The sequence below is a fragment of the Papio anubis genome, chromosome 16 (assembly GCF_008728515.1).
Source record: "Papio anubis isolate 15944 chromosome 16, Panubis1.0, whole genome shotgun sequence".
NCBI classification, from domain to species: Eukaryota; Metazoa; Chordata; class Mammalia; order Primates; family Cercopithecidae; genus Papio; species Papio anubis.
The window spans coordinates 55,017,322-55,043,350 of NC_044991.1; the positions used below are offsets into that span (position 1 = coordinate 55,017,322).

Here is a 26,029-nt window from a genome sequence, read left to right on the forward strand (position 1 = left end):
AAGAATAAGTCTCGTGATGGGGACTTGATTAAGAATTAAGAATGACAGTATAATTGTATATAAATATATAATCTACAACTAGTCATCTATATGTAATACACTAGTATTGTCCAGTTGCTTCTCATAGAGGAGGTTGCCGTAGTCATCGTAGCTTCAGAAGTGCTTCTGTTGGACCCCACGTGCCTTATCACAAAGATTATGCAGCTCTTCTGCCTGAAATCCCTTTTTTTCCACTGGTCCTTATCATGGTGGTCATTTCCAGGTCCCAGAAACTGTAATGCCAGTGGCAAAGAACACCCAGGCTTTGATACAAATTGCTCTAAGTCCAGACACTAAAATAACAGTTCTTGCCAACTGCAAGAGCAAAAGGGTTTGTATCCACTTGGTTAGTGCAGGCTGGTTTGAAGGTGCCTGTGCCTATTCTTTTTCACTCAAGTAAGGCATCTTACTCACCTTGGCCCTTTTTCTGATTTCCTGCCATCCCTTCCTGTATCTTTGCTTGCATTGTCTCCGAGTCATGGACATAGATAGATTGTATAATTTTTGACTTTTACTCATGCAGTGTCTTTGGTCAGATTCCCTAGAGTCAGAATCCTGAAACAGGATCTGAGTGCATAGTTTATTGGAAGATTGCTCTCGGAAGAAACACAGTGAAGGAAGTAAGATACAGCCCAGGAGGAAGTTGAGAAAGGATGTGGTCTGGTCTTATCTAGAGTTAAGTTGCAGCCTGATCCTATGGAGAGCCCTAGAGCATGAATTGTACCATAGGATTGATTCCACTTTGAGGTAAGGGAGCAGCATTTTGTAGACACATCTCTTTCAGCAGACAACATTCACAGCAGTAAGAAGGATCCTATAAAGGAAATTTGGGAGGGGTACCAATAGATACAAATAGATAGCTCCATGTGTATGTAATACATATAACAAATGTTTGTTTATCAAATATCTACTAGATAGCAAAGATTGAATACTGCTCAAATAAGATCTGATTGACCATCTGACTTTCCCCCAAACATCACCGGTCCTCATTCTGCACGGTTTGAAACATCGATATATTTTATTGTCCCAAAGTTCTCCTTATACTTTTAGTCAATGTGAGACCAAGCAATTCTCTGATTATAGATGTTAAAATCTCACCTAGAATGTAAGGTACTATGTTGCCTGTGAAAGAGGTTGATCCTGAAGGTTTGGAACAAACACAACTGAGAGGATTCTAGGTAGGAATAAAGTGCCATCGAAAGTTCCAATGGATATCCCACTGTCAACCAACAAGCATAAGATTCCGATAGTCGTTGGCAGACTGTAAGGGAAAGTGTTTAGGAGTCCCTGATCTGGGAGCATAAAGTTATACCTCTGAGCTGTGGGCAGAGCTCCTGGTGGCCTCCTCATACAAGTCCTACAAGTTCAGGAGTTGACCTGTATATCAGCTCAAGGGACACGACCCTGCATTGGGATGAGTGCATCAATTTAAAGGCAAAAGACTTGAAATTTCTATTGAATGAGCTAGATTCATGCCCCCTCCCCCAAATTTCTACAACAGAGAACAAAAAGTTTCTCTTGTGTACAGATATTATGAAAACAGTACTACTGTTAAAAGACAAATGACTTTGCTAAATATGGCCACGAAGGACTTCAAATTAGAAGTTCCCAAACTGAAGCCATCCTTTCAGATTAAAATCCATTAGAATTTCTCCTAATTACAGATAACATATTAGTTTCCTGTGACCGCTATAATAAATTTCCACAAACTTGGTGGCATGAAACTATAGAAATTTAAGAGTTGACATGTGCAGAAGTCCTACTAGTCTGGTTCTTGTTCCCCCCTGGGTACCAGCTTCCTTCAGCAGTGTAGGCGAAGGTGCTGGGGGCCAACAAAGGGAGGAATCAACTTGTGGAAATTTTGCAGGCCTGTTATTCTTAGCACTATCCAAGACTAGACAAAGAGGAGAAAGAAACTTACCTGATCAGTGCCAGAAGTTATTGCACTCAAAGGGGAATAAGCAGGAAAAAAGAAAGGAAAGAAGGAAGGAGGGAAAAGAAAGGAAAGAAGGAAGGAAGGAAAAAGAAGGAATGGAAGGAAGAAAGAGAAACCCCACAGACATAAGATGAAACCCTGTCCAACAATGGAAGGAAGGCCAGAAAATAGTGAACCAAATTTTGAGGAAAAGTCAGAGGAAAACGCAGAAGGAACTTTTAGAGAAAAGTTAATTCCATCTCTCCAGAATATAAAGATGTACATAAGAGGCATTTAAGCAATAAAGATATGTTTGGAGAAGTGGATGAAATAGGCGAGATAAGGAGAGTAAGAAACAAACTTGTAGGGATGTACTGGAAGGTTGATCATAACCATCATTGCCCCTATTTAATGCAATTTCCTTTATTTTTATTTTATGTGATATTAACAATGCCATATAACTTTCTTTTTATCAGCATTTTCCTGATATACCTTTGTCCATCTTTCTACTTTTAACCTGTTGTTGTTAGTGGTTTTAGGTACATCACTTATCTTCATCTCATTATTTACCGTATTTGGACCAATCTTCAAATCTCTTTTATAGAAGAGCTTTACTCATTTGTAAAAAAAGAAAAAAAAAAAAAAAAAAAGAGGTTCCTGACAGCATATAAAATGAAAAAAGGGTTACTAAGTGATATGTGAATATCATTTTAATTTTTAGTTTTTACGGACAGGGTCCTGCTCCATTGCCCAGGTTAGAGTGCAGTGTCAATTCACAGATGTGATAATCGCACACTACAACCTTAAACTCCTGGGCTGAAACTCCTCCTGCCTCAGCCTTCCAGTAGCTGGGACTACAGGCACGCACCACCACGCCCAGTTGTGAATGACATTTTTGAAAGGTAAGAGTACATTTGGATATTACATACATGCACATAAAAACTTGTGAAGGTGTAATCCCAGCACTTTGGGAGGCCGAGACGGGCGGATCACGAGGTCAGGAGATCAAGACCATCCTGGCTAACACGGTGAAACCCCGTCTCTACTAAAAAATACAAAACCTGGCCAGGCGAGGTGGCGGGCGCCTGTAGTCCCAGCTACTCTGGAGGCTGAGGCAGGAGAATGGCGTGAACCCGGGAGGCGGAGCTTGCAGTGAGCTGAAATCCAGCCACTGCACTCCAGCCCGGGCAACAGAGCAAGACTCCATCTCAAAAAAAAAAAAAAAAAACTTGTGAAGGGTGAAAGACAAAAGTTACAATCTCTCCACAGAGGATTATAAAAGATTTTTTTTTTCATCTGCTTACTTGTGTATTCCATATTCCTAAAATGAGCACACATGATTACTGCTAAAAACAATAAAAGTTTTAAAACAACAACAAAAACAAACCTACAGAAACGTATTCTCTCACAGTTCCGGAGACCGGAAGTCTGAAATCAGGGTATCAGCAGGCTAGGCTCCTGGAGACTTTAGGGAAGAACACTTCCCTGCCTGTTCCAGCTCCTGGTGGCTGTCCACATTCCTTGGCTTCCTTGGCTCGCGGCCACAAATCCCCTATCTGCCTCCATCTTAACATCACCTACCCCTCTATGTCCGTCTTCTGTGTGTATGTCCTATAAGGACATTTATTGGATTTAGGGCCCACCTGGATGATCCAGGATGAACTCACCTCAAGATCCTTAATTAATTACACTTGCAAAGACCTTTTTTTTTTTAAGACGGAGTCTCACTCTGTTGCCCAGACTGGAGTGCAATGGCACCATCTTGGCTCACTATAGCCTCTACCTCCTGGGTTCAAGTGATTTTCCTGCCTCCCAAGTAGCTGGGACTACAGGTAACCGTCACCACACCCAGCTAATTTTTGTACTTTTTAGTAGAGACGGGGTTTCACCATGTTGGCCAGGCTGGTCTGGAACTCCTGACCTCAGGTGATTCTACCGCCTTGGCCTCCAAAGTGCTGGGATTACAGGCATGAGCCAACGTGCCTGGCAACATTTGCAAAGACCTTTATTTCCAAATACAGTAACATCCAGAGGTTCCAAGGATTAGAACATGGACGTATCTTTTGGGGGAGCCACCATTCAGCCCACTTCACACACTACACAGGCAGTCAATTCATTCAGTGTATTCATTTAAGCAACTTACATTTTTTGAGTGATTGCTGTGTACCAAACACTGATCTATGCTCCAGGATGCAGAAATGAAAAAGGGTATCAAAATTCCTCTCTTTCCTCACGCCATTGGAATAGCTTGTATTTAAAAAAAAGAAGAAGAAAAGAAAAAGAAAAAAAAAAAAAACAGGCTGGGTATGGTGGCTCACCTGTAATCACTTTTTTTTTTTTTTTTTTGAGATGGATTCTCGCTGTCGCCCAGGCTGGAGTGCAGCGGCGTGATCTCGGCTTACTGCAAGCTCCGCCTCCCAGGTTCATGCCATTCTCCTGCCTCAGCCTCCCAAGTAGCTGGGACTACAGGCGCCCGCCACCACACCCGGCTAATTTTTATATTTTTAATAGAGATGGGATTTCACCGTGTTAGCCAGGATGGTCTCGATCTCCTGACCTCATGATCCGCCCACCTCGGCCTCCCAAAGTGCTGGGATTACAGGCGTGAGCCACCCCGCCCAGCTAATCCCAGCACTTTGAGAGGCCAAGGTGGGTGGATTTCTGGAGCCTAGGAGATCGAGGCTGCAGTGAGCCATGATCGTACCACTGTACTCTAGCCTGAGCAACAGAGCAAGAAGCTGTCTCAAAAATAAAAATAAAAATTAGCAGAGCATGGTGGCATACACCTGTAGTCCAAGCTACTTGACAGGCTGAGCCAGGAGGATCACTTGAGACCAGGAGTTTGAGGCTGCAGTGATCACACCACTGCACTCCAGCCTGAGTGACAGAGGGAAACCCTGTCTAAAAAAATAAAATAAAATAGAAATTTATATACAAACATCATGATGTAACAATTTATTGATTAATTCTGCTGCTGATGGACATTTGGGTAGTTTCCAGTTTGAGATTACTATGAATCATGGTGCTATGATCATCTGGAAATCAAATACAGGTATTTTGGTGAGTATACGTATACATTTCTATTGGGTAGATACCAGAGGTTTGCTGATAAATGTTTAGGAACCAGCTCACTGGGAAGAAAAAGCCTTCATGCGTAGCACTAGTTGATTTCTATGGTGTAAATACTCCCACCATGACCTATTTCGAGCTCCCATGATGATGTCACTGAGTGTGGAATTGGAAAGAGAGACATAGGCTCAGCCCTCACAAGCCAATGGGAACCAGCTCCAGCACCATGTACGCCTGGGAGGTCTACTGAGAAGCAGATGCCAAAACCAAATTAGACATACAAGGGATTTATTGGGGGAAACGTCTGTGAAGGATAAAGGGGAAGGAAACAGGAAATGGCAAGAGAGGATTCAGACAGGAATAAAAATCTGACAGCTGTGAAGGAAAGTGGGAAGAAAAGATTGGTTAAGAAGGGTGTCAGATCTCAGTGCAGTTTCAATGAAGGGTCTCCCAGGCCAGTGGGGAGTCCTGGAGCCAGAGTTGTCTGTCAGAGCAGCAGCATCTTGTAGGAATCAGCCTGCATTAGCACAAATGCAGTGGGGGACCCGGAGGGGGAGCAGCTGGGGCTGCCAGTCAACTCCGCTCCCCACAGCAGGAGAGCTGAACAATGAATTTTCACGGTTGCCACAGCTGGCAACATTCCTTTGTGCCATCTCCATGTAGATGTGGGGTGGCTCTCAGACAGTGTCCGCTCCAGGTGACCTGTTTTTCACAAGTTAGATGCACAACCCTGGCTTGGCTGACTCGTTTGGAAGCTGAACTGGCTGTTTTAGACTGAATAAGCCCCAGATTTCTTGGGTTTATTCAGTGGAAAGGAGAGGGTCTCAAGAGGAAGACATTTGTTTTTTTCTTAATAAGAGCAGATAAGTATTCTAATTGTTAACTAAAGAAATTGGCTGGGCACAGTGGTTCACGCCTGTAATCCCAGCACTTTGGGAAGCCGAGGCGGGCGGATCACCTGAGCTCAGGAGTTTGAGACCAGCCTGCCCAACATGGCAAAACCCTGACTATACTAAAGATACAAAAAATTAGCCGGGTGTGGCATGTGCACCTATAAGCCCAGCTCCTAGGGAGGCTGAGGCACAAGAATTGCTTGAACCCAGGAGGTCGAGGTTGCAGTGAGCCAAGATCATGCCACTGCACTCCAGCCTGGACGACAAGAGTAAAACTCCATCTCAAAAAAAGGAAGAAACAAGTACATTGTCCTGGCACCACCAGAAGCACCATCTCGTGCTTACTCAAGGCCCTGATACAGACCACTGCCAAGGTCATGATCAAGGCCTCTGATGCCTGTACAGAGGTCCCTATCTCATGTTGCTGCCAAAGCCACTGGCACCAACTCCCATTATCTGAGAAGCCACTGGCAGTGAGGCAGCCTTTTTTTTTTTTTTTTTTTTTTTGAGACAGAGTCTCCCTCTGTTACCCAGGCTGGAGTGCAGTGGCCGGATCTCAGCTCACTGCAAGCTCCGCCTCCCAGGTTCACGCCATTCTCCGGCCTCAGCCTCCCAAGTAGCTAGGACTACAGGCGCCCGCCACCTCGCCCGGCTAGTTTTTTGTATTTCTTAATAGAGACGGGGTTTCACCGTGTTAGCCAGGATGGTCTCGATCTCCTGACCTCGTGATCCGCCTGTCTCGGCCTCCCAAAGTGCTGGGATTACAGGCTTGAGCCACCGCGCCCGGCCGAGGCAGCCTTTTTTATGGTGAAGTGGTTCTTGCATTCACTTGCGCTGTGACTGTGGCAGGAACCCCAAAATGGGGGATAGGTGACACATAACCCTGTCTGTGGAACTGGCTGACCAAAAGCCTGTGACTAGAGATATGGCCCAGATTGCAGTGTTTACCATGTTAAACAGACTGCAGTCAGATCCGCGTATCAAAAATGGCTCAAGGAACAGGGAGAGTTTAGCTATGAACCCTAGCAAGGCAGGGCCAAGGGCACTGATTATGGACAAGGTTCAAAGAGGACAGAAAGAAAGCAGACCTGCAGAATGTCCACGAGCTGGAGTCCCAGGCTTGAGGCAGCTTTGAAGTCTGTGACTGTGGCCATAGTCTGGGCCTCCAGCCAACAGGCCCTGTCTCCCATATGCATTTTAAGGGAGGCTGTCATTTTTTGTTTTTTGGTGTTTTTTTAATGTGGAAAGTTCCCACAGAGCTGCTAGGGACTCAGAATCTGTTTGATTCAGGCAAGGAAGCTTGAACAATTTTATGTTAGTTTAGGTTCCCCCAGAAGAAAGCCCTGAGGCAGGGATTCAAGGTTAATGTGGGACATCATCTGAGGAAGCAGGTAGGGGTGGAAGGAAGTGAGGCAAGGAAGGAGGAAAGGCGGTCAGTACAGGGTGCAGTATCAAGCCAGTTATTATCGTGAGCAATTAGAGCTCAATTTCAAGGAAAAACTCTGGAAAATGAGAGAGGGAAGGTGGCTGGCATATTTGGGGTTTTTATACACCAACGCCAGTCAGCCATTGTTGAGGGTCACTAGGGGAGAGGATGTTAATTACTCTGCCAACAGAGAGATTCAGATCCTGGTTGATCAATCTGTTATTTGTTTATTGGCCATTTGAGTCTCTCTTCTGTGAATTATATATTCATAGTCTTTCCCCATTTTTCTATTGGGTTGTTTATCTTTTTCATATTGATTCATAAGTGTTACTTATATATCCAATATCCAGTTACTAATCTTTTCTTCATTATATGTATGGCTATTTTTCCAGGTTGTGATTCACCTTTTAACTTTCTCTGTGGTATTGTTTAATAAATATTTATTTTCTTCTCTTTTTTTTTTTTTTTTTTTTGAGACAGAGTCTCAGTCTGTCACCCAGGCTGGAGTGCAGAGTCGTTGGCTTACTGCAACCTTCACCTCCTGGGTTCAAGTAATTCTTCTGCCTCAGCCACCTGAGTAGCTGGGATTACAGGTACTCACTACTACATCCAGCTAATTTTTGTATTTTTAGTAGAAACGGGGTTTCACCATGTTGGCCAGGCTGGTTTCAAACTCCTGACCCCAAGTGATCTGCCCACCTCGGCCTCCCGAAGTGTTGGGATTATAGGCGTGAGCCACCACACCTGGCCAGTATTTCCATTTTTAATATAGACAAATTTATCAATCTATTCTTTATAGTCTCTGCTTTTTGTGTCTTATTTAAGAAATTCTTATCTTGGCCAGGCACAGTGGCTCACACCTATAATCCCAGCACGTTGGGAGGCAAAGGTGGGCAATTACAAGGTCAAGAGATGGAGACCATCCTGGCCAACATGGTGAAATCCCGTCTCTACTAAAAGTACAAAAATTAACTGGGCATGGTGGAACGCACCTGTAGTCCCAGCTACTTGGGAGGGTGGCACAGGAGGATCGCTTGAACCCGGGAGGCTGAGGTTGCAGTGAGCCAAGATGGCGCCACTGCACTCCAGCCTGGCGACCGAGTGAGACTCCTTCTCAAAAAAAAAAAAAAAAGAAAGAAAGAAAAGAAAAGAAAGAAGAAATCTTTATCTTGTGCTAACAAAAATGATAGTTAGGCATCTTAAACTTTTACTTTTTAGAGATAGTCTTTAGTCCACCTGGACATTGTTATATAATGATGCAATATAGGAATCCAATATTTAAGTTTTAATCATAGAAAATGCCAAACATACACAAAAGTAGAGAGAATAGTACAATGAATGCAATACCTGGGTCACTTCAACAATTAATTTATTTTAGCAAATTAAAGCAGGAATAAACACTTATTATCTCACACAATTTCTGTGAATCAGAACTTCAGGAGTGGCTTATCTGGGTGTCCTGGTCTGAGGTCTTTCAGTCAAATTGTCAGCTTGGGCTACAGTCATCTGAAGCCTCAACAGAGGCTAAAGGATCTGTTCTAAGGTGGCTCACACCTATGGCTCTTAAATTGTTGGCAGGAGGCACCAGTTTCTGGCTCTATGAATCTCTCCACAGAGCTGCTGGAGTGACCTTCTCCCAGTGCCACTGATCTGAAACAGAGCAAGGAGAAAGTTGCAAAGCCTCTTATGACCTAGTCTTGGGGGACATACTTCTGTATTCATTAGGAGTGAGTCATTAAGTCCTACCACACTCAAGAGAGGGAAATCAGGTTCCACCATTTTTTTTTTTTTTTTGAGACAGAATTTGCACTTGTTGCCTAGGCTGGCATGCAATGGCACAATCTCGGCTCACTACAACCTTCACCTCCCGGGTTCAAGCCATCCTCCTGCCTCACCCTCCCGAGTAGCTGGGATTATAGGCATGAGCCACTACGCCCGGCTAATTTTGTGTTTTTAGTAGAGATGGGAGTTTTACCATGTTGGCCAAGCTAGTCTCAAACTCCTGACCTCAGGTGATCCACCCACCTCAGTCTTCCAAAGTGCCGGGATTACAGCTGTGAGCCATTGTGCCTGGCAAGCCTCCACCTTTTAAAGAGAGAAATGTCAAAGAGCTAGTGAACATTTTTAAACCGGCACATAACATGGCCAATCTTTTGTCATTTGAGCACAGTTTGTATCAGTGCATAACTTCTGCGCATTACTCCAGAACCTCTCGAGCTCACTTGTGTCTTAATCCAGCCATTGCTGCCTCAATTCTGTATAGACTCTCACCAGCTTCACACAGCTATAGCCTGACACTTCCTCAGGACTTCTCTTTAATGCTGCAGAATGGGATACAGTGGAAATCAGCTCTGTACCCAGGCATGCCCATGGTGTTAGCACTCCTAGAGGCAAACTTTGACCAATGGGAAATAAGAACCCTCCTTAACTGCTTCCCCCTTTCCTTCCTAGATCAACAGTCCTAAAACACACCACATGCAGCTTGTCAGAGGTCCTTTGGGATTAAAGAATCACTCTTAGTGGTGGCCAACGTAATCATGCTTCCTTGCATTGGTTTTCCCAGCTTCCCTATTTAAATCACCACCCTGCTCTCCTGTTCCCTGAGATCTCCTTCATAAAACCTTCCCACATAGCCTTTGTATCAGATTATGCTTTCTGGAGAACCCAGGCTAAGATACAGTTGGTTACAAACAAGGTCCACACTTTGAATTTGATTTGGTCAGTGTTTTCTTTTTATTATGTGTATTATGTGTGCATATATCTATATATATATAGATATATATAGATATATATAGATTTTTTTTTTTGGAGACAGGGTCTTGCTCTGTCTCCCAGGCTGGAGGGCAGTGGTGCAATCTCGGCTCACTGCAACCTCTGCCTCCCGGGTTCAAGCGATTCTCCTGCCTCAGCTTCCTGAGTAGGTGAGATTACAGGCCCCTGCCACCACGCCCCCAGCTAATCTTTTTTGTACTTTTTTTTGTTTTTTTTTTTTTTGTTTTTTTTTTTTGGTAGAGATGGGGTTACACCATGTTGACCAGGCTGGTCTTGAACTCCTGACCTCAAGTGATCTGCCCACCTCAGACTCCCAAAGTGTTGGGATTATAGGCATGAGCCACTGTGCCTAGCCTGGCCTATTAGATCTCCCTGATTTGTAGATTGTAAGGCAAGAGAAGGGAGAAGGCGCTTCCTTTGCATTTGAGCAATGCAAATACAGAGCATTTCCATCACTACAGACAGTTCTATTAGAGCTGGCCTAAAACTATCATTTCATTTCAGTTCTAGTATTTGTAATTTCTAGTATTTAATTCTTTTTGTTTTGGAGGCAGAGTCTTGCTCTGTCCCCCAGATTGGAGTGCAGTGGTACAATCTCGGCTCACTTCGCCTCCCAGGTTCAAGCGATTCTCCTGCCTCAGTCTCCTGAGTAGCTGGGATTACAGGTGTGTGCCACCACGCCCGGCTAATTTTTGTATTTTTAGTAGAGACAGGGTTTTGCCATGTTGGCCAGGCTGGTCTCGAACTCCCGACCTCAGGTGATCTGCCCGCCTCAGCCTACCAAAGTGCTGGGATTACAGGCGTGAGCCACCACGCCTGGCCACAACAAGCTATGTTTTCTTGTGCAGCTGTGGTCAGCTCAGTAATACACCATCTTGCATTTCCCTGCCTTCCTTCCCCTGGTCCCTAAGTTTTGTTACCCTAGGATTGCGCCTCCCATTAAGGCTCTCCCACGAAACGTTTGCCTCTTGCTCTATTTTCTAGGGAATCCAGGCAAAGACAATTTCCCAGGATCTTCTCCTTCATTAGGGTAAAAATCAGTGCTGGGAATTAAAGTATTAATGAGCACTCCAAATGAGTCTTATGACTAGCAAGTATGGCTGGCATAACCTTAAGGCATCCTCAGCTCTCAGATCTTGCATCAACAGGAAATGAGCTGCTAAAGCTGTGCAGAATTCAGAAGGGGAATCCATCCCAGAAACACTTTAGATGTGATCACGGAGGACAATGGACAAAGAGGATGGGCAAAGGGAGCAGCCCAGAGACAATGAAGCGGGCTAACTGAAGAACAGTGTCTGCTGCCCAAGCCAAGAGCACTTGTGCTTGCTGCTCCTGTGTTGCAGGGAGGTAATGTGTGCTGTGAACTGGTGACCACCTTTTGATGTTCTCCTTCTCTCCTGTTACAGTGTTATTTTTTATTGAGGTTCTTCCATCCTTCTTTCAACAACTGGATTTTTTTCTTTTTTTGAGAGTGTTATTTATCTGTCGTACCATTGGTAGTCACATCTGGACCTAAATTAGAAGAATGCAGCTGACTTCCTGCCCCTCCACCCCGCTCTTCTTCCCCTCTTCCAGCCTCTCCTCCTTCCCCAGTCTTCTGGTCTCCTCCACCGTGCAGCCTCTGTGCCAGTTCTTCCCCAGCAGACCCCTTCTCTAGGATTCCCTTCTGGGGCTCCCAGCCCCCTGGTTCTCCTGCCCCTGCCAAGCACATATTCCGCAGGCACCTGGGGAAGGGACGTCCTGGGCAGGGCCTGGCAGGGGAAGACGTCTGGGGCACTGCCCAGTGTTAACAGAGGGAGCTACCAAGAACCAAGTAGGGTGGAGCAACCGCAGCCTCTGTAGCCCAGAGTGCAGGGAGCAAGGACAGAGCTGGTTTTGCAGAGCCCTGCAGCCAGCAGTCCTGAGAAAAGCAGTGAATGTCATGGAGCCCATCTGAAATGAACTGGTCCCCTTGAGCCTGACCCAAGCCCTGGTGCCAGAGTTCTGTCCCAGAGCTGAGATGTTTTTGATCATCTTGAGAAAAATAAGCCTTGGCCTCCAGGCCAAATAAAGCGAACTTTTCTCCCATAGAGAATAGTGCTAGTTCCTAGCCAGGCGTGGTGGCTCAGCCTGTAATCCCAGCACTTTGGGAGGCCGAGGCGGGCGGATCACGAGGTCAGGAGCTCGAGACTATCCTGGCTAACACGGTGAAACCCCGTCTCTACTAAAAATACAAAAAAATTAGCCGGGCGCTGTGTCGGGGGCCTATAGTCCCAGCTACTCAGGAGGCTGAGGCAGGAGAATGGCGTGAACCCGGGAGGCGGAGCTTGCAGTGAGCCATGATCGTGGGGCTGCACTCCAGCCTGGGCGACAAGTGAAACTCCGTCTCAAAAAAAAAAAAAAAAAAGAGAGAGAATAGTGCTAGTTCCTGAGGACCTGGAGGGCCCACAGCCCTGGGGCACTAGCCAGAATCTTCCCTGCTTTCTTTCTCAGAACGAAGTGGCTTACCTGAACACATCTTCCTCCTGGCTCACACCAACCTGCAGAAAACTTCAGCTGCTCTGTCCTGGCCTTTCTCCTGTTTGCGGTCATCTGTGTGTGAAGGAAAAAGAAGAAAGGGAATTACTATGATTCCCTTAAATTTCAAACCAAGAAATTCCAGATGTTGAAGAGTCTGGGGAAAGTGGCCATGAGGTCTTATTACCAATCTGCATCCTCAAGCAGCACCCAAGACCCCCACAGGGGCAGTGAGGCCCTCAGCAACCCCAGAGGCCCAGCCAAGGCTATCCAGAGGCCTCCTTCCAGGTGTGGAACAATGACAGCTTTTCCAAAAACCTTATCCCCAGGCTGCAAACCACCTGGAAGAATTATTTAAGCATGAAAAAGTACAACGTGTCCTACAAGGGGCCAGGGCCCACCATTAAGTTCAGTGCAGAGGCCCTGCGCTGCCACCTCCTGGACCATGTGAACGTATCCACAGTGGAGACCGCAGATTTTCTCTTCAGTACCTCTGCATAGAAGGGTTACCTGCCCGAGGGCAGCATTAGGACCCAGGCCACGTCTTGGGGCAAGTGTGCTGTTTTCTTGTCAGCAGGATCTCTGAAGTCCTCGCAACTGGGCAGAGATCTAGATGATCATGATGCAGTCTTGAGGTTTAATGAGGCACCCACAGCCAACTTCCATCAAGATGTAGCCACAAAACTACCATTCGCCTGCTGAACTCTCAGTTGGTCACCACAAAAAGACATTTCCTCAAAGACAGTCTGTACAATGAAGGAATCCTAATTGTATGGGACGCATCTATATATCATTCAGATATTTCAAAGTGGTACCAGAATCCAGACTATAATTTCTTTAATAACTACAAGAGCTATCATAAGCTGCACCCCAATCTGCCCTTTTACATCCTCAAGTCCCAGGTTGTGGGACATCCTGCAAGAAATCTCCCTAGAAGAGATTCAGTGATGCCTCCATCCTCTGGGATACTTGGTGTCATTATCATGATGACGCTGTGTGACCAGGTGGATATTTACCAGTTCCTACCATCCAAGCACGAGACAGACTTGGGCTGCTATCACCAGCAGTTCTTCAACAGCGCCTGCACGATGGGCGCCCACCACCCGCTGCTGTATTTGGTGAAGTGCCTCAATGAGGGCACAGGTGAGGACATTTACCTGCTTGGAAAAGCTACACTGCCTGGCTTCTGGGCCATTCACTGCTAAGCACGGGCTCCCTGGTTTTTTATGAATGGTCTCTTGGCCACCCCAGCCTGGGAAGCCCATTTTCCTGAACAATCCCAGCTTGCTCTTGCACTCTAGGGACCTCTGTCAGCAAGATCTCTGGGAATTCAGGAGCCTGAGGGCAGGAAGTCAGGCCCAGCCTCCCCTATAGTCACAAAGAGTGTATGAGCCGAGAGCCTTCTGCCACACACACACACACACACACACACACGCACACACGCATACACCCACACCAGCATTCTCTCCAGACCCCATCCTCCCCACTTTCCCAACAGGGCTGCCAAAGCTGGACTTTGTTCCAACTGAATGATGTCGTTCTCACAAACTGATTCTCTATATTGCTTGAAATCTGCACCTAGATATTGATTTCATGTTGTAGGTCAGGCGCAGTGGCTCACACCTATAATCCCAGCACTTTGAGAGGCTGAGGCAGGCAGATCACTTGAGGTCAGGAGCTCAAGACCAGCCTGGCCAACATGATGAAACCCCATCTCTACTCAAAATACAAAAATTAGCTGGGTGTGGTGGTGATTAGTCCACCTTCTCTCTTGTTATTGACAGTTCAGTGTGAGAGATTGACATCTAAATAGGCAGTTAGGATTCAGAGTGCTCACTGCACGGGGACTTGTAGAGAGATGGGCTTGCTGTCAGTGCACCCAGGAAGGCCACACCTTACTGTGTCTGTGGGTCAGACAAGGCTTCATAGCACTGGGACATTTGAGTGTGTCTTAGAGGAAGAGGAGAAACATGGCAAGCAGATTATGTCTGAGTAATGTGAGTTGTGTTTTTCTTTCTTCCCATATTTATTCTCTAAGACCTGCCTGAACTTAGAGGCTCAAGAGAGATATATGTATGTATGTATGAATGGATATGGATATACCTATGTACCTATATATATAATTTTTTGAGACAGGGTCTCACTGTGTCACCCAGGCTAGAGTGCAATCACAGCTTACTGCAGCCTCGACCTCGCGGACTCAATTGATCCTCCCACCTCCGCCTCCCAAGTAGCTGGAATGACACGCATGCACCACGAAGTCTGGCTATTTTGTTGTTGTTGTTGTTGTTGTTGTTGTTGTTGTTGCTGCTGTTGTTATTTGTAGAGATGCAGTCTCCCTATATTGCCCAGGCTGCAGTGATCCTCCTACCTCAGCCTCCCAAAGTGCTGGGATTACAGAGCCACTGCACCCAGCCTCAAGACTTTTTTGACAAAGCCCCCTACCCACACCTGAGATAGTGAGCGCAACCTCACAGCAGACAACAGAGAAGCCAGGTCCCTAAAACCTGATTTCTCTAGGCTCGGCCTGGCCTCACCCTATCCTACCAGCTGGGTTTGCACACCATACTCCAACTCTTCCTTTTTAATACCCATTCCCAAACCTCCTCCTAACTATCACCTTTCTTTTCCTTTTTAAACCCTTTTTAAACCCATCTTCCCCTCCCAAATTACTTTTAAGCATTTTTGGCTTTAAAGTATCCTGAACCCAATGTCTTTGACCTCATGGGCCTTCTGCAAAAGGTGTCTCAGGGAATGGGGTGGGGGTTGTGCTTCCCCAGAACTTATGTCACTCTCAGAGGTCAGAACCTTGGAGATCAAAACTGATTCTCACCAGGTATGAGGGGTGTGATATCAGATTGCTATGCCAATCTGATAGTGGAGTATGGCACCCCATTTCCTCCCTGCAAGGGAACAACATCAGAGTCTGTGGGCAGAGGCTGGCTCCCTGTGGTTAGCAAACATACTCCCCCGATGGTTTTGCTGAATCCCCTCTCCCTGGTAGGGAACCCCACTGGATTATTCTGGCCCTGGTGTAGAGAAGTTAAAGGGCTCACTCAAGATCATGAAGTCATGCTGTAGAGCCAGGGTTCCTGGACTCAGGCCTCTGGACTCTCAGGGCTGGCCCCATGCACTCAAGGGGATCTAATGTTTGAGCTCCAAAGCAACCACCTTGGAGCTGGGATCCTCATTTCCTGCCAAACCCTCAGCTTATACAGGCAGGAGAAAGAGCCCTGGAGTGAGAAGACCTGGGTTTTCAAATTGATGCTCCCCTACTTACTAGCTGTGCCATTTTGGGCAAATTCCCTTCCCTGGCCTCTGTTTCCACATCTGTAAAGAAGGGATGATGATCCCACCCCCAGTGCTGTTGTGAGGATTACCTGAACGCACCTGTCCTATCCTCAGAGAGTTACCTTTCCTATTGAGAAACAACTACCCCACTTGGAACACTCAAGAAACCACCCAAGGCTACGGACAAAGAAGAACGTGCTCTCCTCCTCACTGCCTGCCTGCCACTCGGGTCTGATTCTGCTTGGGAATGGGCAGAGAACTTGGGCTTCTTACCTGCTGGATGGGACGAGTTCTTTACCCTTCTCTGGGCCCATGAATTCCTGGTTTGTTTTATGTTCTGATTTGACACACTCATTGTAATCTTTGAATCATGATCATTGAGTGCAGAAGAAGGTGGCATTCTGTCAGTGGTAAATACATGTTGGTGTGGAGACTGAGACTACACGGAGTGGAATCTAGTTTTTAATTTTTATTATTAATATAAGAGATCAGATTAATTTAAATGTGATTCTGAAGTGTATAAAACTTTTAACTCGGCCGGGCGCAGTGGCTCAAGCCTGTAATCCCAGCACTTTGGGAGGCCGAGACAGGCGGATCACGAGGTCAGGAGATCGAGACCATCCTGGCTAACACGGTGAAACCCCTTCTCTACTAAAAAATACAAAAAAATTAGCCGGGCACTGTGTCGGGGGCCTGTAATCCCAGCTACGCAGGAGGCTGAGGCAGGAGAATGACATAAACCTGGGAGGCGGAGCTTGCAGTGAGCTGAGATCTGGCCACTGCACTCCAGCCTGGGCAACAGAGCAAGACTCCGTCTCAAAAAAAAAAAAAACTTTTAACTCTGGAACTTCTGTGCTATCAGTATGTGGGAACTTTGGCAAAATACAAATAAGATATAGGTGTTATTGTTGGTCTGGTGAGCTGTTTAATATTTGTGGCAGATAATTTAAAATTAACATCTTTTTTTTTTTTTTTTTTTTTTTTGAGACTCTCTCTGTCACCCAGGCTGGGGAGAAGTAGCGCAATCTCGGCTCACTGCAACCTCCACCTCCTGGGCTCAGGGAATTCTACCTAGGCCTCCTGAGTAGCTGGGATTACAGGCATGCACCACCATGCCTGGCTAATTTTGTATTTTTAGTAGAGATAGGGTTTCACCATGTTGGCCAGGCTGGTCTCAAACTCCTGACCTCAAGTGATCCACCCGCCTCAGCCTCCTGAAGTGCTGGGATTACAGGCGTGAGCCAGCACATTCAGCCTAAAAATTACATCTTAATGTTTCCTTTGTCTATGGGGTGCTGTCTTCTTCAATAGCCATCCATGTGTACTAGATCATGGGGTCCTCTCTAATCCTTCCACAAATCAAATAAGCTATTTCTATTGGTGTCTTCCCTCTTCCTTCCTTCCTTTCTCCTTCTCTGCTTTCTTCCTTCCTTTCTTTCTATCTTCCTTCCTTCCTTCCTTTCTTCCTTTCTTTCTCTTTCTTTCTTTCCCTTTCTTTCTTTCTCTCTCCCTCCCTTTCTTTTTCTCCTTCCCTTTCTCTCTCTCTTTCTCTCTTTCTCTCCTTCCTTTCTTTCTTTCCTTTCTCCCTCTCTCTCTTTCTCTCTCTTTCTTTCTCTCCCTTCCTTCTCTCCTTCCTTCCTTCCTTCCTTTCTTTCTTTCCTTCTTTCTTTCTTTCTTCCCTTCCCTCCCTCCCTCCCTTCCCTCCTTCCTTCTTTCTTTCTTTCTTTCCTCACTCTGTCACCCAGGGTAGAGTACAGTGCTCTGATCTCCACTCACTGCAACCTCCGCCTCCCAGGTTCAAGTGATTCTCCTCCGTTAGCCTCCTGAGTAGCTGGGATTACAGGTGCCTGCCACCACCTCGACTAACTTTTGTATTTTTAGTAGAGACAGGGTTTCGCCATGTTGGCCAGGGTTGTCTTGAACTCCTGACCTCAGGTGATCCACCTGCCTCGGCCACCCAAAGAGTTGAGATTACAGGCATGAGCCACGGCGCCCAGCCTATTGGTGTATTTCGGTCTTTATTTTTAGTAAAAAATGAAAGATTAATATGATCTGAAGAGAAACTAGAGTATGCTATTGCTTTAAAGTTGAGACACCAGTCTCAGAAACTTCTGAAACCTGCCTAAGCTAATTCTGAATTACCCAAAGATTATGTAAAATTTTAAAATAAATGTGTTTTAAAAAAATAAAAAGAATGCAGCTAACACCCAAGTGATGGAAGCCACCCCCTCACACATCCACTTTCCCTCCCACAGCAGACATGGCCTGACGTGAGCTATTTCGGTTTGGGGAGGGGATGTTTTTGTTTGTGTGTCCCCAGAAGCATATTCTGAGACGAGGAATCCATTGCAAGGAGTTTATCTGGAAGGTAAAGGAAAACACTGGTGGGAGAGGGGGAAAGTAAGACAACTAATGTAGGGTGTATTATCAAGCCAGTTACCACTGTGTGCAATTGGAGCACAATCTCATGGGGAACTCTGGGAGCCTGCATAGAACGCGCGCCACAGTGTTATCCCACTACAAGGAGTGAGGGGGCTGCGGTATTTATACATCAACTCCCATTAGTCATTGGTTAAGAGTAGCTCCCAAAGAGGGAGAAACATTCATTCTTCGTACTTCTGGCCTGCTGTGCTGGTGGCAAAGTAGGGAACAGTCAGAGAAAGCCTTCAGGCAAAGAAATGCACATGCTGGCAGCTGGAAATCAGCCCAGAATGCACTAAAGTGGCAAGAACAAGGGTATGGGCAGGGCAATGACAGTGTTTATTGCGAGAAGTGGGAGAGCTTTTCTTCAATTGTGAACTAGCTATATTATCTTAAATAGGGACTTTTTAGCATTTTTGAAATTGGTAGGCACACGTGTGAATACCAGGCAGTTAAAGAAGTGAAATGCAGCAGAGTGTAGTGTGATCCCAACACTTTGGGAGGCCAAGGTGGGAGGAATGCTTAAGCCCAGGAGTTCGAGATTAGCTTGGGCAGCATAGCGAACCCCAGCTTCACAAAAAAATTAAAAAGAAGATCCTGCCATTTGCTATAGCATGGTTGAATCTGGAAGACATTATGCTAAGTAAAATAAACCAGATACAGAAAGAAAAATACTGCATGATCTCACTTATGTGTAGGATCTTAAAAAAAAAAAAATGGCAAGGCCAGGATGGTGGCTCACAACTGTAATCCCAGCCCTTTGGGAGGCTGCAGCAGGAGGCTCGCTTGAGTCTAGGAGCTCGAGACCAGCCCAGGCAACATGGAGAAACTTGGTCTCTACGAAAAAATTAAAAAATTAACTGGATGTGACAGCACAGGCCTATAGTCCCAGCTACTCAGGAGGCTGGGGTGGGAGGACCACTTGAGCCCAGGAGGTCGAGGCTGCAGTGAGCCTTGATTGCATCACTGTCCTCCAGCCTGGGCAACAGAGAGAGACCCTGTCTGGGGGGAAAAAAGTTGAATACATAGAGAATAAAACAGTAAAACCGTGGTTATGGGAGTGAGGAGGAGGAAATAGGGAGATGTAGGTCGAAGAATACAAAGAGTAGGTGTGTAGGACTAAGTAGTCCAGAGACCTGACAAACAACATGAGGTTTACAGTTAGTCATAGTGTATTGTAGTTGAGATTTTTGCTAAAAGAATAGATTTTAGTTGCTTTTGCCACACACACACACACACACACACACAATGGGCAATTATGTGAGGTGATAAATATATGAATTTGCTTGACTATGGTAACCATTTCATGATCTACAGCAAGCTTGTCCAACCCGCGGCCCGCAGGCTGTATGTGACCCAGAACAGCTTTGAATGCAGCCCAACACAAATTCATAAACTTTCTTAAAACATCGTCTATCATTAGTGTTAGTGTATTTCATGTGTGGCCCAAGATAATTCTTCTTCCACTCTTCCAATGTGGCCCAGGAAAGCCAAAAGATCAGACACCCCTGATCTACATGTATGTCAAAATATCATGTTGTACATCTTAAATATATACAATAAAACAAAAAGAACCACGTCCCTGTCACAAAACTGACAAATGTCCCCAGCAGATCAATATCGCTAGTTCACTGTGGTAGGCACCATTGGAGGCCCAGTCAGATCCCTTTTACTCACCCTAGCACTTAGCCCCTAGTTCCCCTAAGTGCTGCCTGTGGCCGCCAGAGGCTCACAGCTGCACCTTTCATCAGAAAATTGCCCTCCGCAGGAGAGGGTCACTCTGCTTGAAAGATTATCCCTCAGGGGGACATTCCACATCCAAAGATAAGGGGTACAAAAGGCAGCCCCCTTTGCCTCACAGGGGGACAAAGATAAGGGCAATTGATACTTCAGAGCTCTTCTAGGGATCAGGCTGAAGCTAGACTTCAGCTGGACTCATCTTCACCCAACTCCTTCCCCTGCCCTATCCTGTGTCTCTCACTCCATCACAGGTTTTTCCTGAGAGCGCTCCCTCCATTAATCAAGGGCAATGAATTTGCTGTCTCAGGCTCTGCTTTTAAGATGCCCAACCAAAGACACCCCTTCAGTAGGACACAATGATGGCTTGACCCAGAGGAAGACACATGACCCTAAAATAGCTACAGCCTTCTGGGGCATTGATACGGACTCTGGGAAGAAGCAGGTATGTCTCTTTCTAAGGTTATGAGCTACATGTAAGAAAATTGTGGTAGGTGTAGGTTAATTTTACTCCCTAACATATATTTCACCCCTGATAACACTACACCCATTGTGCAGGAAAGGGGAGGGAGCTACCTTCCTCTCATTCTCAGTTCCTCTACTTTGGGTGGAGGTGAATTATCTTTGAGCCCATAGTTGGGCATGTAACCCACATCTGATTAATCATGTTCCCGTGGCCACAGAGATTGTTTGCATAGCCTTGCGTCCCAATGAGAGCCATTGAAATATGGGATTGTTAAGAGAGAGAAAAACTCTTTTTCCCTGGACTAAGAGCATCAAGGATGAGAAGAAACTAGGGCTGCTGGAAGGTGACATGAGGGACTGTTCTGAGAATGAAGCCAACAAACACAGCAGCAGGCAGGCTCCTAATGGAGGTCGTGAAACAAGCCCAAACGGTTGATATTGTTGAAGCTCTTGGCTTAAGCTCCCCTACAAGCCAACCCTATCCTAGATTACACGTCTTTGATTATACAGGCTAGTAAGTTCTCTTATTTTGTTTGTTTAGGCTAATTTAGAATGAATTTTATAACACTCACAACCCAAACAGTTCTGATAGACAGCAATGATGGCAAGCCTGAAGCTGCTGGAAAATACATTACTGCCATGTGGAGAGACTGGGTGACAATAAAACCTACTCATGAAAAGGAAAGAATTAGAACCAAGAGAGGAAGAGAGAGCAAGCAATTGCTGTGAGCAGTGTCTAAGAACCAGGATCCTGCTGTTTCTGAAGCATACTGCTCCCCTGGGTTCTCATTCAATTATTGAACCAACAAATGCACTCTCCACCACCTTTTTTTTGTTTGTTTTTCAACTTTAGTTAAGCTTTATCATTCCTAAAGGAAAGAGCTTTGACAGCCACAATACCCTTTTTGTTTTCTCGGCTTTCCTTTGAGTCATCTTATTTTTTCCCTATTGAGTTGGAAGTACTCTATATATCCTGGACACTGATTTTTTTTTTTCTTTTCTTTTTTTGACACAGGGTCTTGCTCTGTTGCTCAGGCTGGAGTGAAGTGACATGAACATGGCTCACTGCAGCCTCCATCTCCCAGGCTCAAGCAATCTTCCTGCCTCAGCCTCTTGAGTAGTGGGAATTACAGCACACGCCACCATGCCTGGCTAATTTTTTAATTTTTTGTAAATATGGGGTCTCCCTATGTTGCCCAGGCTGGTCTCAAACTCCTGGGTTCAAGCAATCTTCCCACCTTGGCCTCCCAAAGTGCTGACATTATAAGTGTGAGCCACTATGCCTAGTCCAGACATTGATCTTTTGTCCATTGTTTGCTGTAAGTAATTTCTTCCACTCCATCTCATACCTTTGACTTTGTTTATTGCTATTTTTCACTGTTGAGAAAGCTGTAGTTTTATGCGGTCTAAATTAACAAGCTAACCAACATCATTTTTGGATTATCAGATGTGGTTCTTTGAGCTGAAGGTAATGGAAACCCAACTCAATCTGATTTGAATAAAAAGACAATTTTTGGTAACAAAATTGAGAATTCTGGAGTTATTTAGTATTAAGCCACAACCAGAATCATAATTCCAACCATATCATTAGAGCTATTTCTCACTGGGCGTGATGGCTCACACCTGTAATCACAGCAGTTTGGAGGCTGAGGCAGGAGGATCATTTGAGGCTAGGAGTTTGAGACCAGCCTGAGCAACAGAGCCAGACCCTGTCTCTTAAAAAAAAAAAAAGAAAAAATTATCTGAGCTTGGTGGGTCTTGTCTATAGTCCCAGCAACTTGGGAGGAAGATCGTTTGAGCCCAGGAGTTTGAGGCTATAGTGAACTATGATCAGTCACTGCACTGCAGCCTGGGCAACAGAGCAAGACTCTGTCTCTAAACAAATAAACAAATAAATAAATAAATACGAAAAACAGGGCCGGGCGTTGTGGCTCACGCCTGTAATCCCAATGCTTTGAGAGGCCGAAGCAGGCAGATCACGAGGTCAGGAGATCGAGACCATCCTGGCCAATATGGTGAAACCTCATCTATACTAAAAATACAAAAATTAGCCGGGCATGGTGGCACACGCCTTTAATCCCAGCTACCTGGGAGCCTGAGGCAGGAGAATTACTTGAACCCTGGAGGTGGAGGTTGCAGTGAGCCGAGATCACACGACTGCACTCCAGCCTGGGTGACAGAGCAAGACTCCATCTCAAAAAAAAAAAAAAAAAAAAAAGGAAAAGGAAAAGAAAAACAGAACTACTTCTCTCTGAATCTCTCAGTTCTCTGGGCTTCTTTTCTGTTGAAGTTCCCTTCACCTTGTTGGAAATATGGCCCATATTCTTATAGTTCATGATTTCAAAGGAAGGGAAACAGAGAGACTCTCATGACAGACTGGGTGTAGGAATTCCAGAAGAGTCTTTGAGCCAGATTGGGCACTCTGACTGACATGTATCGTATATTTTCATTCCTGTGTCTGGATCAGGCAAAGAGTTTTGTCACGGAGGAATGGAAGAAGGAAAAGCCTGTAAGTATTGAACAGCTGTCATATTCATCTCAACCTTTCATGTCTCACTTATGAAAACTTTCCTCCCTCTGAATTTTAATTTTTAATCCTCTCATATACTTGCTTTTAGAATTTTTGATATTTTCATTTTAGATCTATATTTCATCTAGAATTTATTTTTATTGACGGTATGAGGTAGAAACCTAACTTAAATCTTTTCCCATATATAAAACCTGTTGTCCCCAAACCATATATTGAGTACTCTCTTTTTCCCAACAGTTAGAAAGGCTGCATTCATTAAAGCTAAATTCTACATTTCTTGTGGGCCTGTTTCTTGATTATGCAGTTTGCTCCATTCATCTGTTCTTCTATGCATGTAACCATTCCCTGTTGTTTAAATATTGGTTAGCTTTTTTTCTTTTCTTTTCTTTTTTCTTTCTTTCTTTTTTTTTTTTTTTTGAGATGGAGTCTTGCTCTGTCGCCCAGGCTGGAGTGCGGTGGTGCGATCTCGGCTCACTGAAACTTCCTTCTCCCAGGTTCAAGCTATTCTCCTGCCTCAGCTTCCTGATTAGCTAAGATTATAGGCACATGCCACCACAACTGGCTAATTTTTGTATTTTTTTGAAATAGAGACAGGATTTCACCATGTTGGCCAGGCTGGTCTCGAACTCCTGACCTCGGGTGATCCGCCTGCCTTGGCCTCCCAAAGTGCTGGGATTGTCAGTTCACTTCATTGGGAAGCCCTGCTTTTTACTTGATCCTACACTTCTAACAGGTATGTTTTGATTCTCTCTGGTCTTGTGTTTCATTAGTCTGATTCTGCCAATTTTTCTTTATTTTTTCAATAATTTAAAAATTGATTTCTATTTGTTAATTCTTACCAAAGCAACAAATGAAAATGGTTTAAAAAGTAAAATAGTGCTGTGAAGCTCAAAATGAAAAGCAACCCATCTGGGCAACAAAGTGAGACACTGTCTCTACAAAAGAATGACAAATTAGGCAGGTATGGTGGCACCCACGTGTGGTCCCAGCTATTCAGCAGGCTGAGGCAGGAGGATTCTTTCAGTCCAGGAGGTTGGGGCTGCAGTGAGCCCTGATCATACCACTGCATTCCAGCCTGGGCAACAGAGCAAGAGCCTGTCTCAAAAAAGAAAGAAAGAAAGAAAAAGGAAGGAAGGAAGGAAGGAAGGAAGGAAGGAAGGAAGGAAGGAAGGAAGGAAGGAAGGGAGGGAGGACGGGAGGGAGGGAGGGAAGAGGATAGGAGGGAAGGGGAGGGGAGGGAAGAAAAGAACTCCCTTTCCCAGTCGCACCCAAGGTGAGTGCTAAAATTATTTCTCCTTGCATTTACATCCATAGTTCCAAGGAACATACTTATAGCGCCAATTCTTTTTTTTTTTTTTGAGGCAGAGTTTTGCTCTTGTCACCCACGCCTGGCCTATAGTGCCAATTCTTGACTTTAAATACATTAACAAATTGGCTGGGTGCTGTGGCTTATGTCTATAATCCCAGCGCTTTGGGAGGCCAAGGTGGGTGGCTCACTTGAGGTCAGGAGTTCAAGACCAGCCTGGCCAACATGGTGAAACCCTGTCTCTACTAAAAATACAAAAATCAGCTTGGCATGGTGGCATGCGCCTGTAATCCCAGCTACTCGGGAGGCTGAGGCGGGAGAATCGTTTGAACCTGGGAGGCAGAGGTTGCATTGAACCAAGATTGCACCACTGCACTCCAGCCTGGGCAACAGAGCGAGAGTCCATCTCAAAAAATAAATAAATAAATAAATAAATAACAAATCAATTGGACAAAGGCAAATAACTCAATAGAAAAATGGGTAGGTATTCTGGATATAAGTCCTTTCTCAGGTGTACGTATGGCAAATATCTTCCACTCTCTGGCTTACCTCTTTATTCAATGGCATCTTTTGGTGGGCATAAGTTTTTAATTTTCAGGGCCAGACACAGTGCCTCACGCCGTAATCCTAGCACTTTGAGAGGCTGAGGCAGGCAGATTGCTTGAGCCCAGGAGCTCTAGATCAGCCTGGGCAACAGGAGGAGAACACTTCTCTTAAAAAAAAAAAGATAAAAAGAAAAAAAAATGGCTGGCATGGTGGTTCATGCCTGTAATCCCAGCACTCTGGGAGGTCGAGGCAGGCGGATCACCTGAGGTTGGGAGTTCGAGACCAGCCTGACCGACATGGAGAAACCCTGTCTCTACTAAAAATACAAAATTAGCCAGGCATGGTGGCGCATGTCTGTAATCCCAGCTACTCAGGAGGCTGAGGCAGAAGAATTGCTTGAACCCGGGAGGCGGAGGTTGCAGTGAGCCGAGATTGCACCATTGCACTCCAGCCTGGGGGACAAAAGCAAAACACTGTCCCCCCCAAAAAAATTCTTAATTTTTATGTCCTTGAATTTATTGTTTCCTTTATAGTTAGTGGTTTTTGTGACCTGTTTAAGAAATATTCGTCAGGCTGGGCGCCATGGCTCACACATGTAATCCCAGCACTTTGGGAGGCCTAGGCAGGTGGATCACTTGAGGTCAGGAATTCAAGACCAGCCTGGCCAACATGGCGAAACCCCGCCTCCACTAAAAATACAAAATTTAGCCAGGCGTCATGGTGCACCTCTATAATCCCTGCTACTCAGGAGACTGAGGCAGGAGAATCCCTTGAACCCAGGAGGCAGAGGTTGCAGTTAGCCAAGATTGTGCCACTGCACTCTAGCCTAGGTGACAGAGAAAGACTCCATCTAAAAAAAAAAAAAAAAATTGTCTACTCTTTGATAGTGAAACATTTTTCCTACATTTTTTTCTCTGAACATTTCATTGTTTGCCCTTAATATTTAGATGTTATGGTGTCTATGGTATGAGAAAGAAGTCAATTTTCATTTCTCCATGTGGATACTGTGCCGATAATTTACTTTCCATTTTCTGCTTGTGAACGCTGGGACCAAGGGCCTGTGAACTGTGTTTCTCAGGCTTCCTTGTTGATTGTTCCCCATTAGGCTCTCCAGGAAGAGATA

General features: G+C 45.3%; 1 pseudogene; it reads left to right on the forward strand.

Moving 5' to 3' along the window:
- Nucleotides 1-1,785: 1,785 nt before the first annotated feature.
- LOC101006788 lies at nt 1,786-16,513 on the forward strand (annotated as a pseudogene).
- The last annotated feature ends 9,516 nt before the right edge of the window (nt 16,514-26,029 follow it).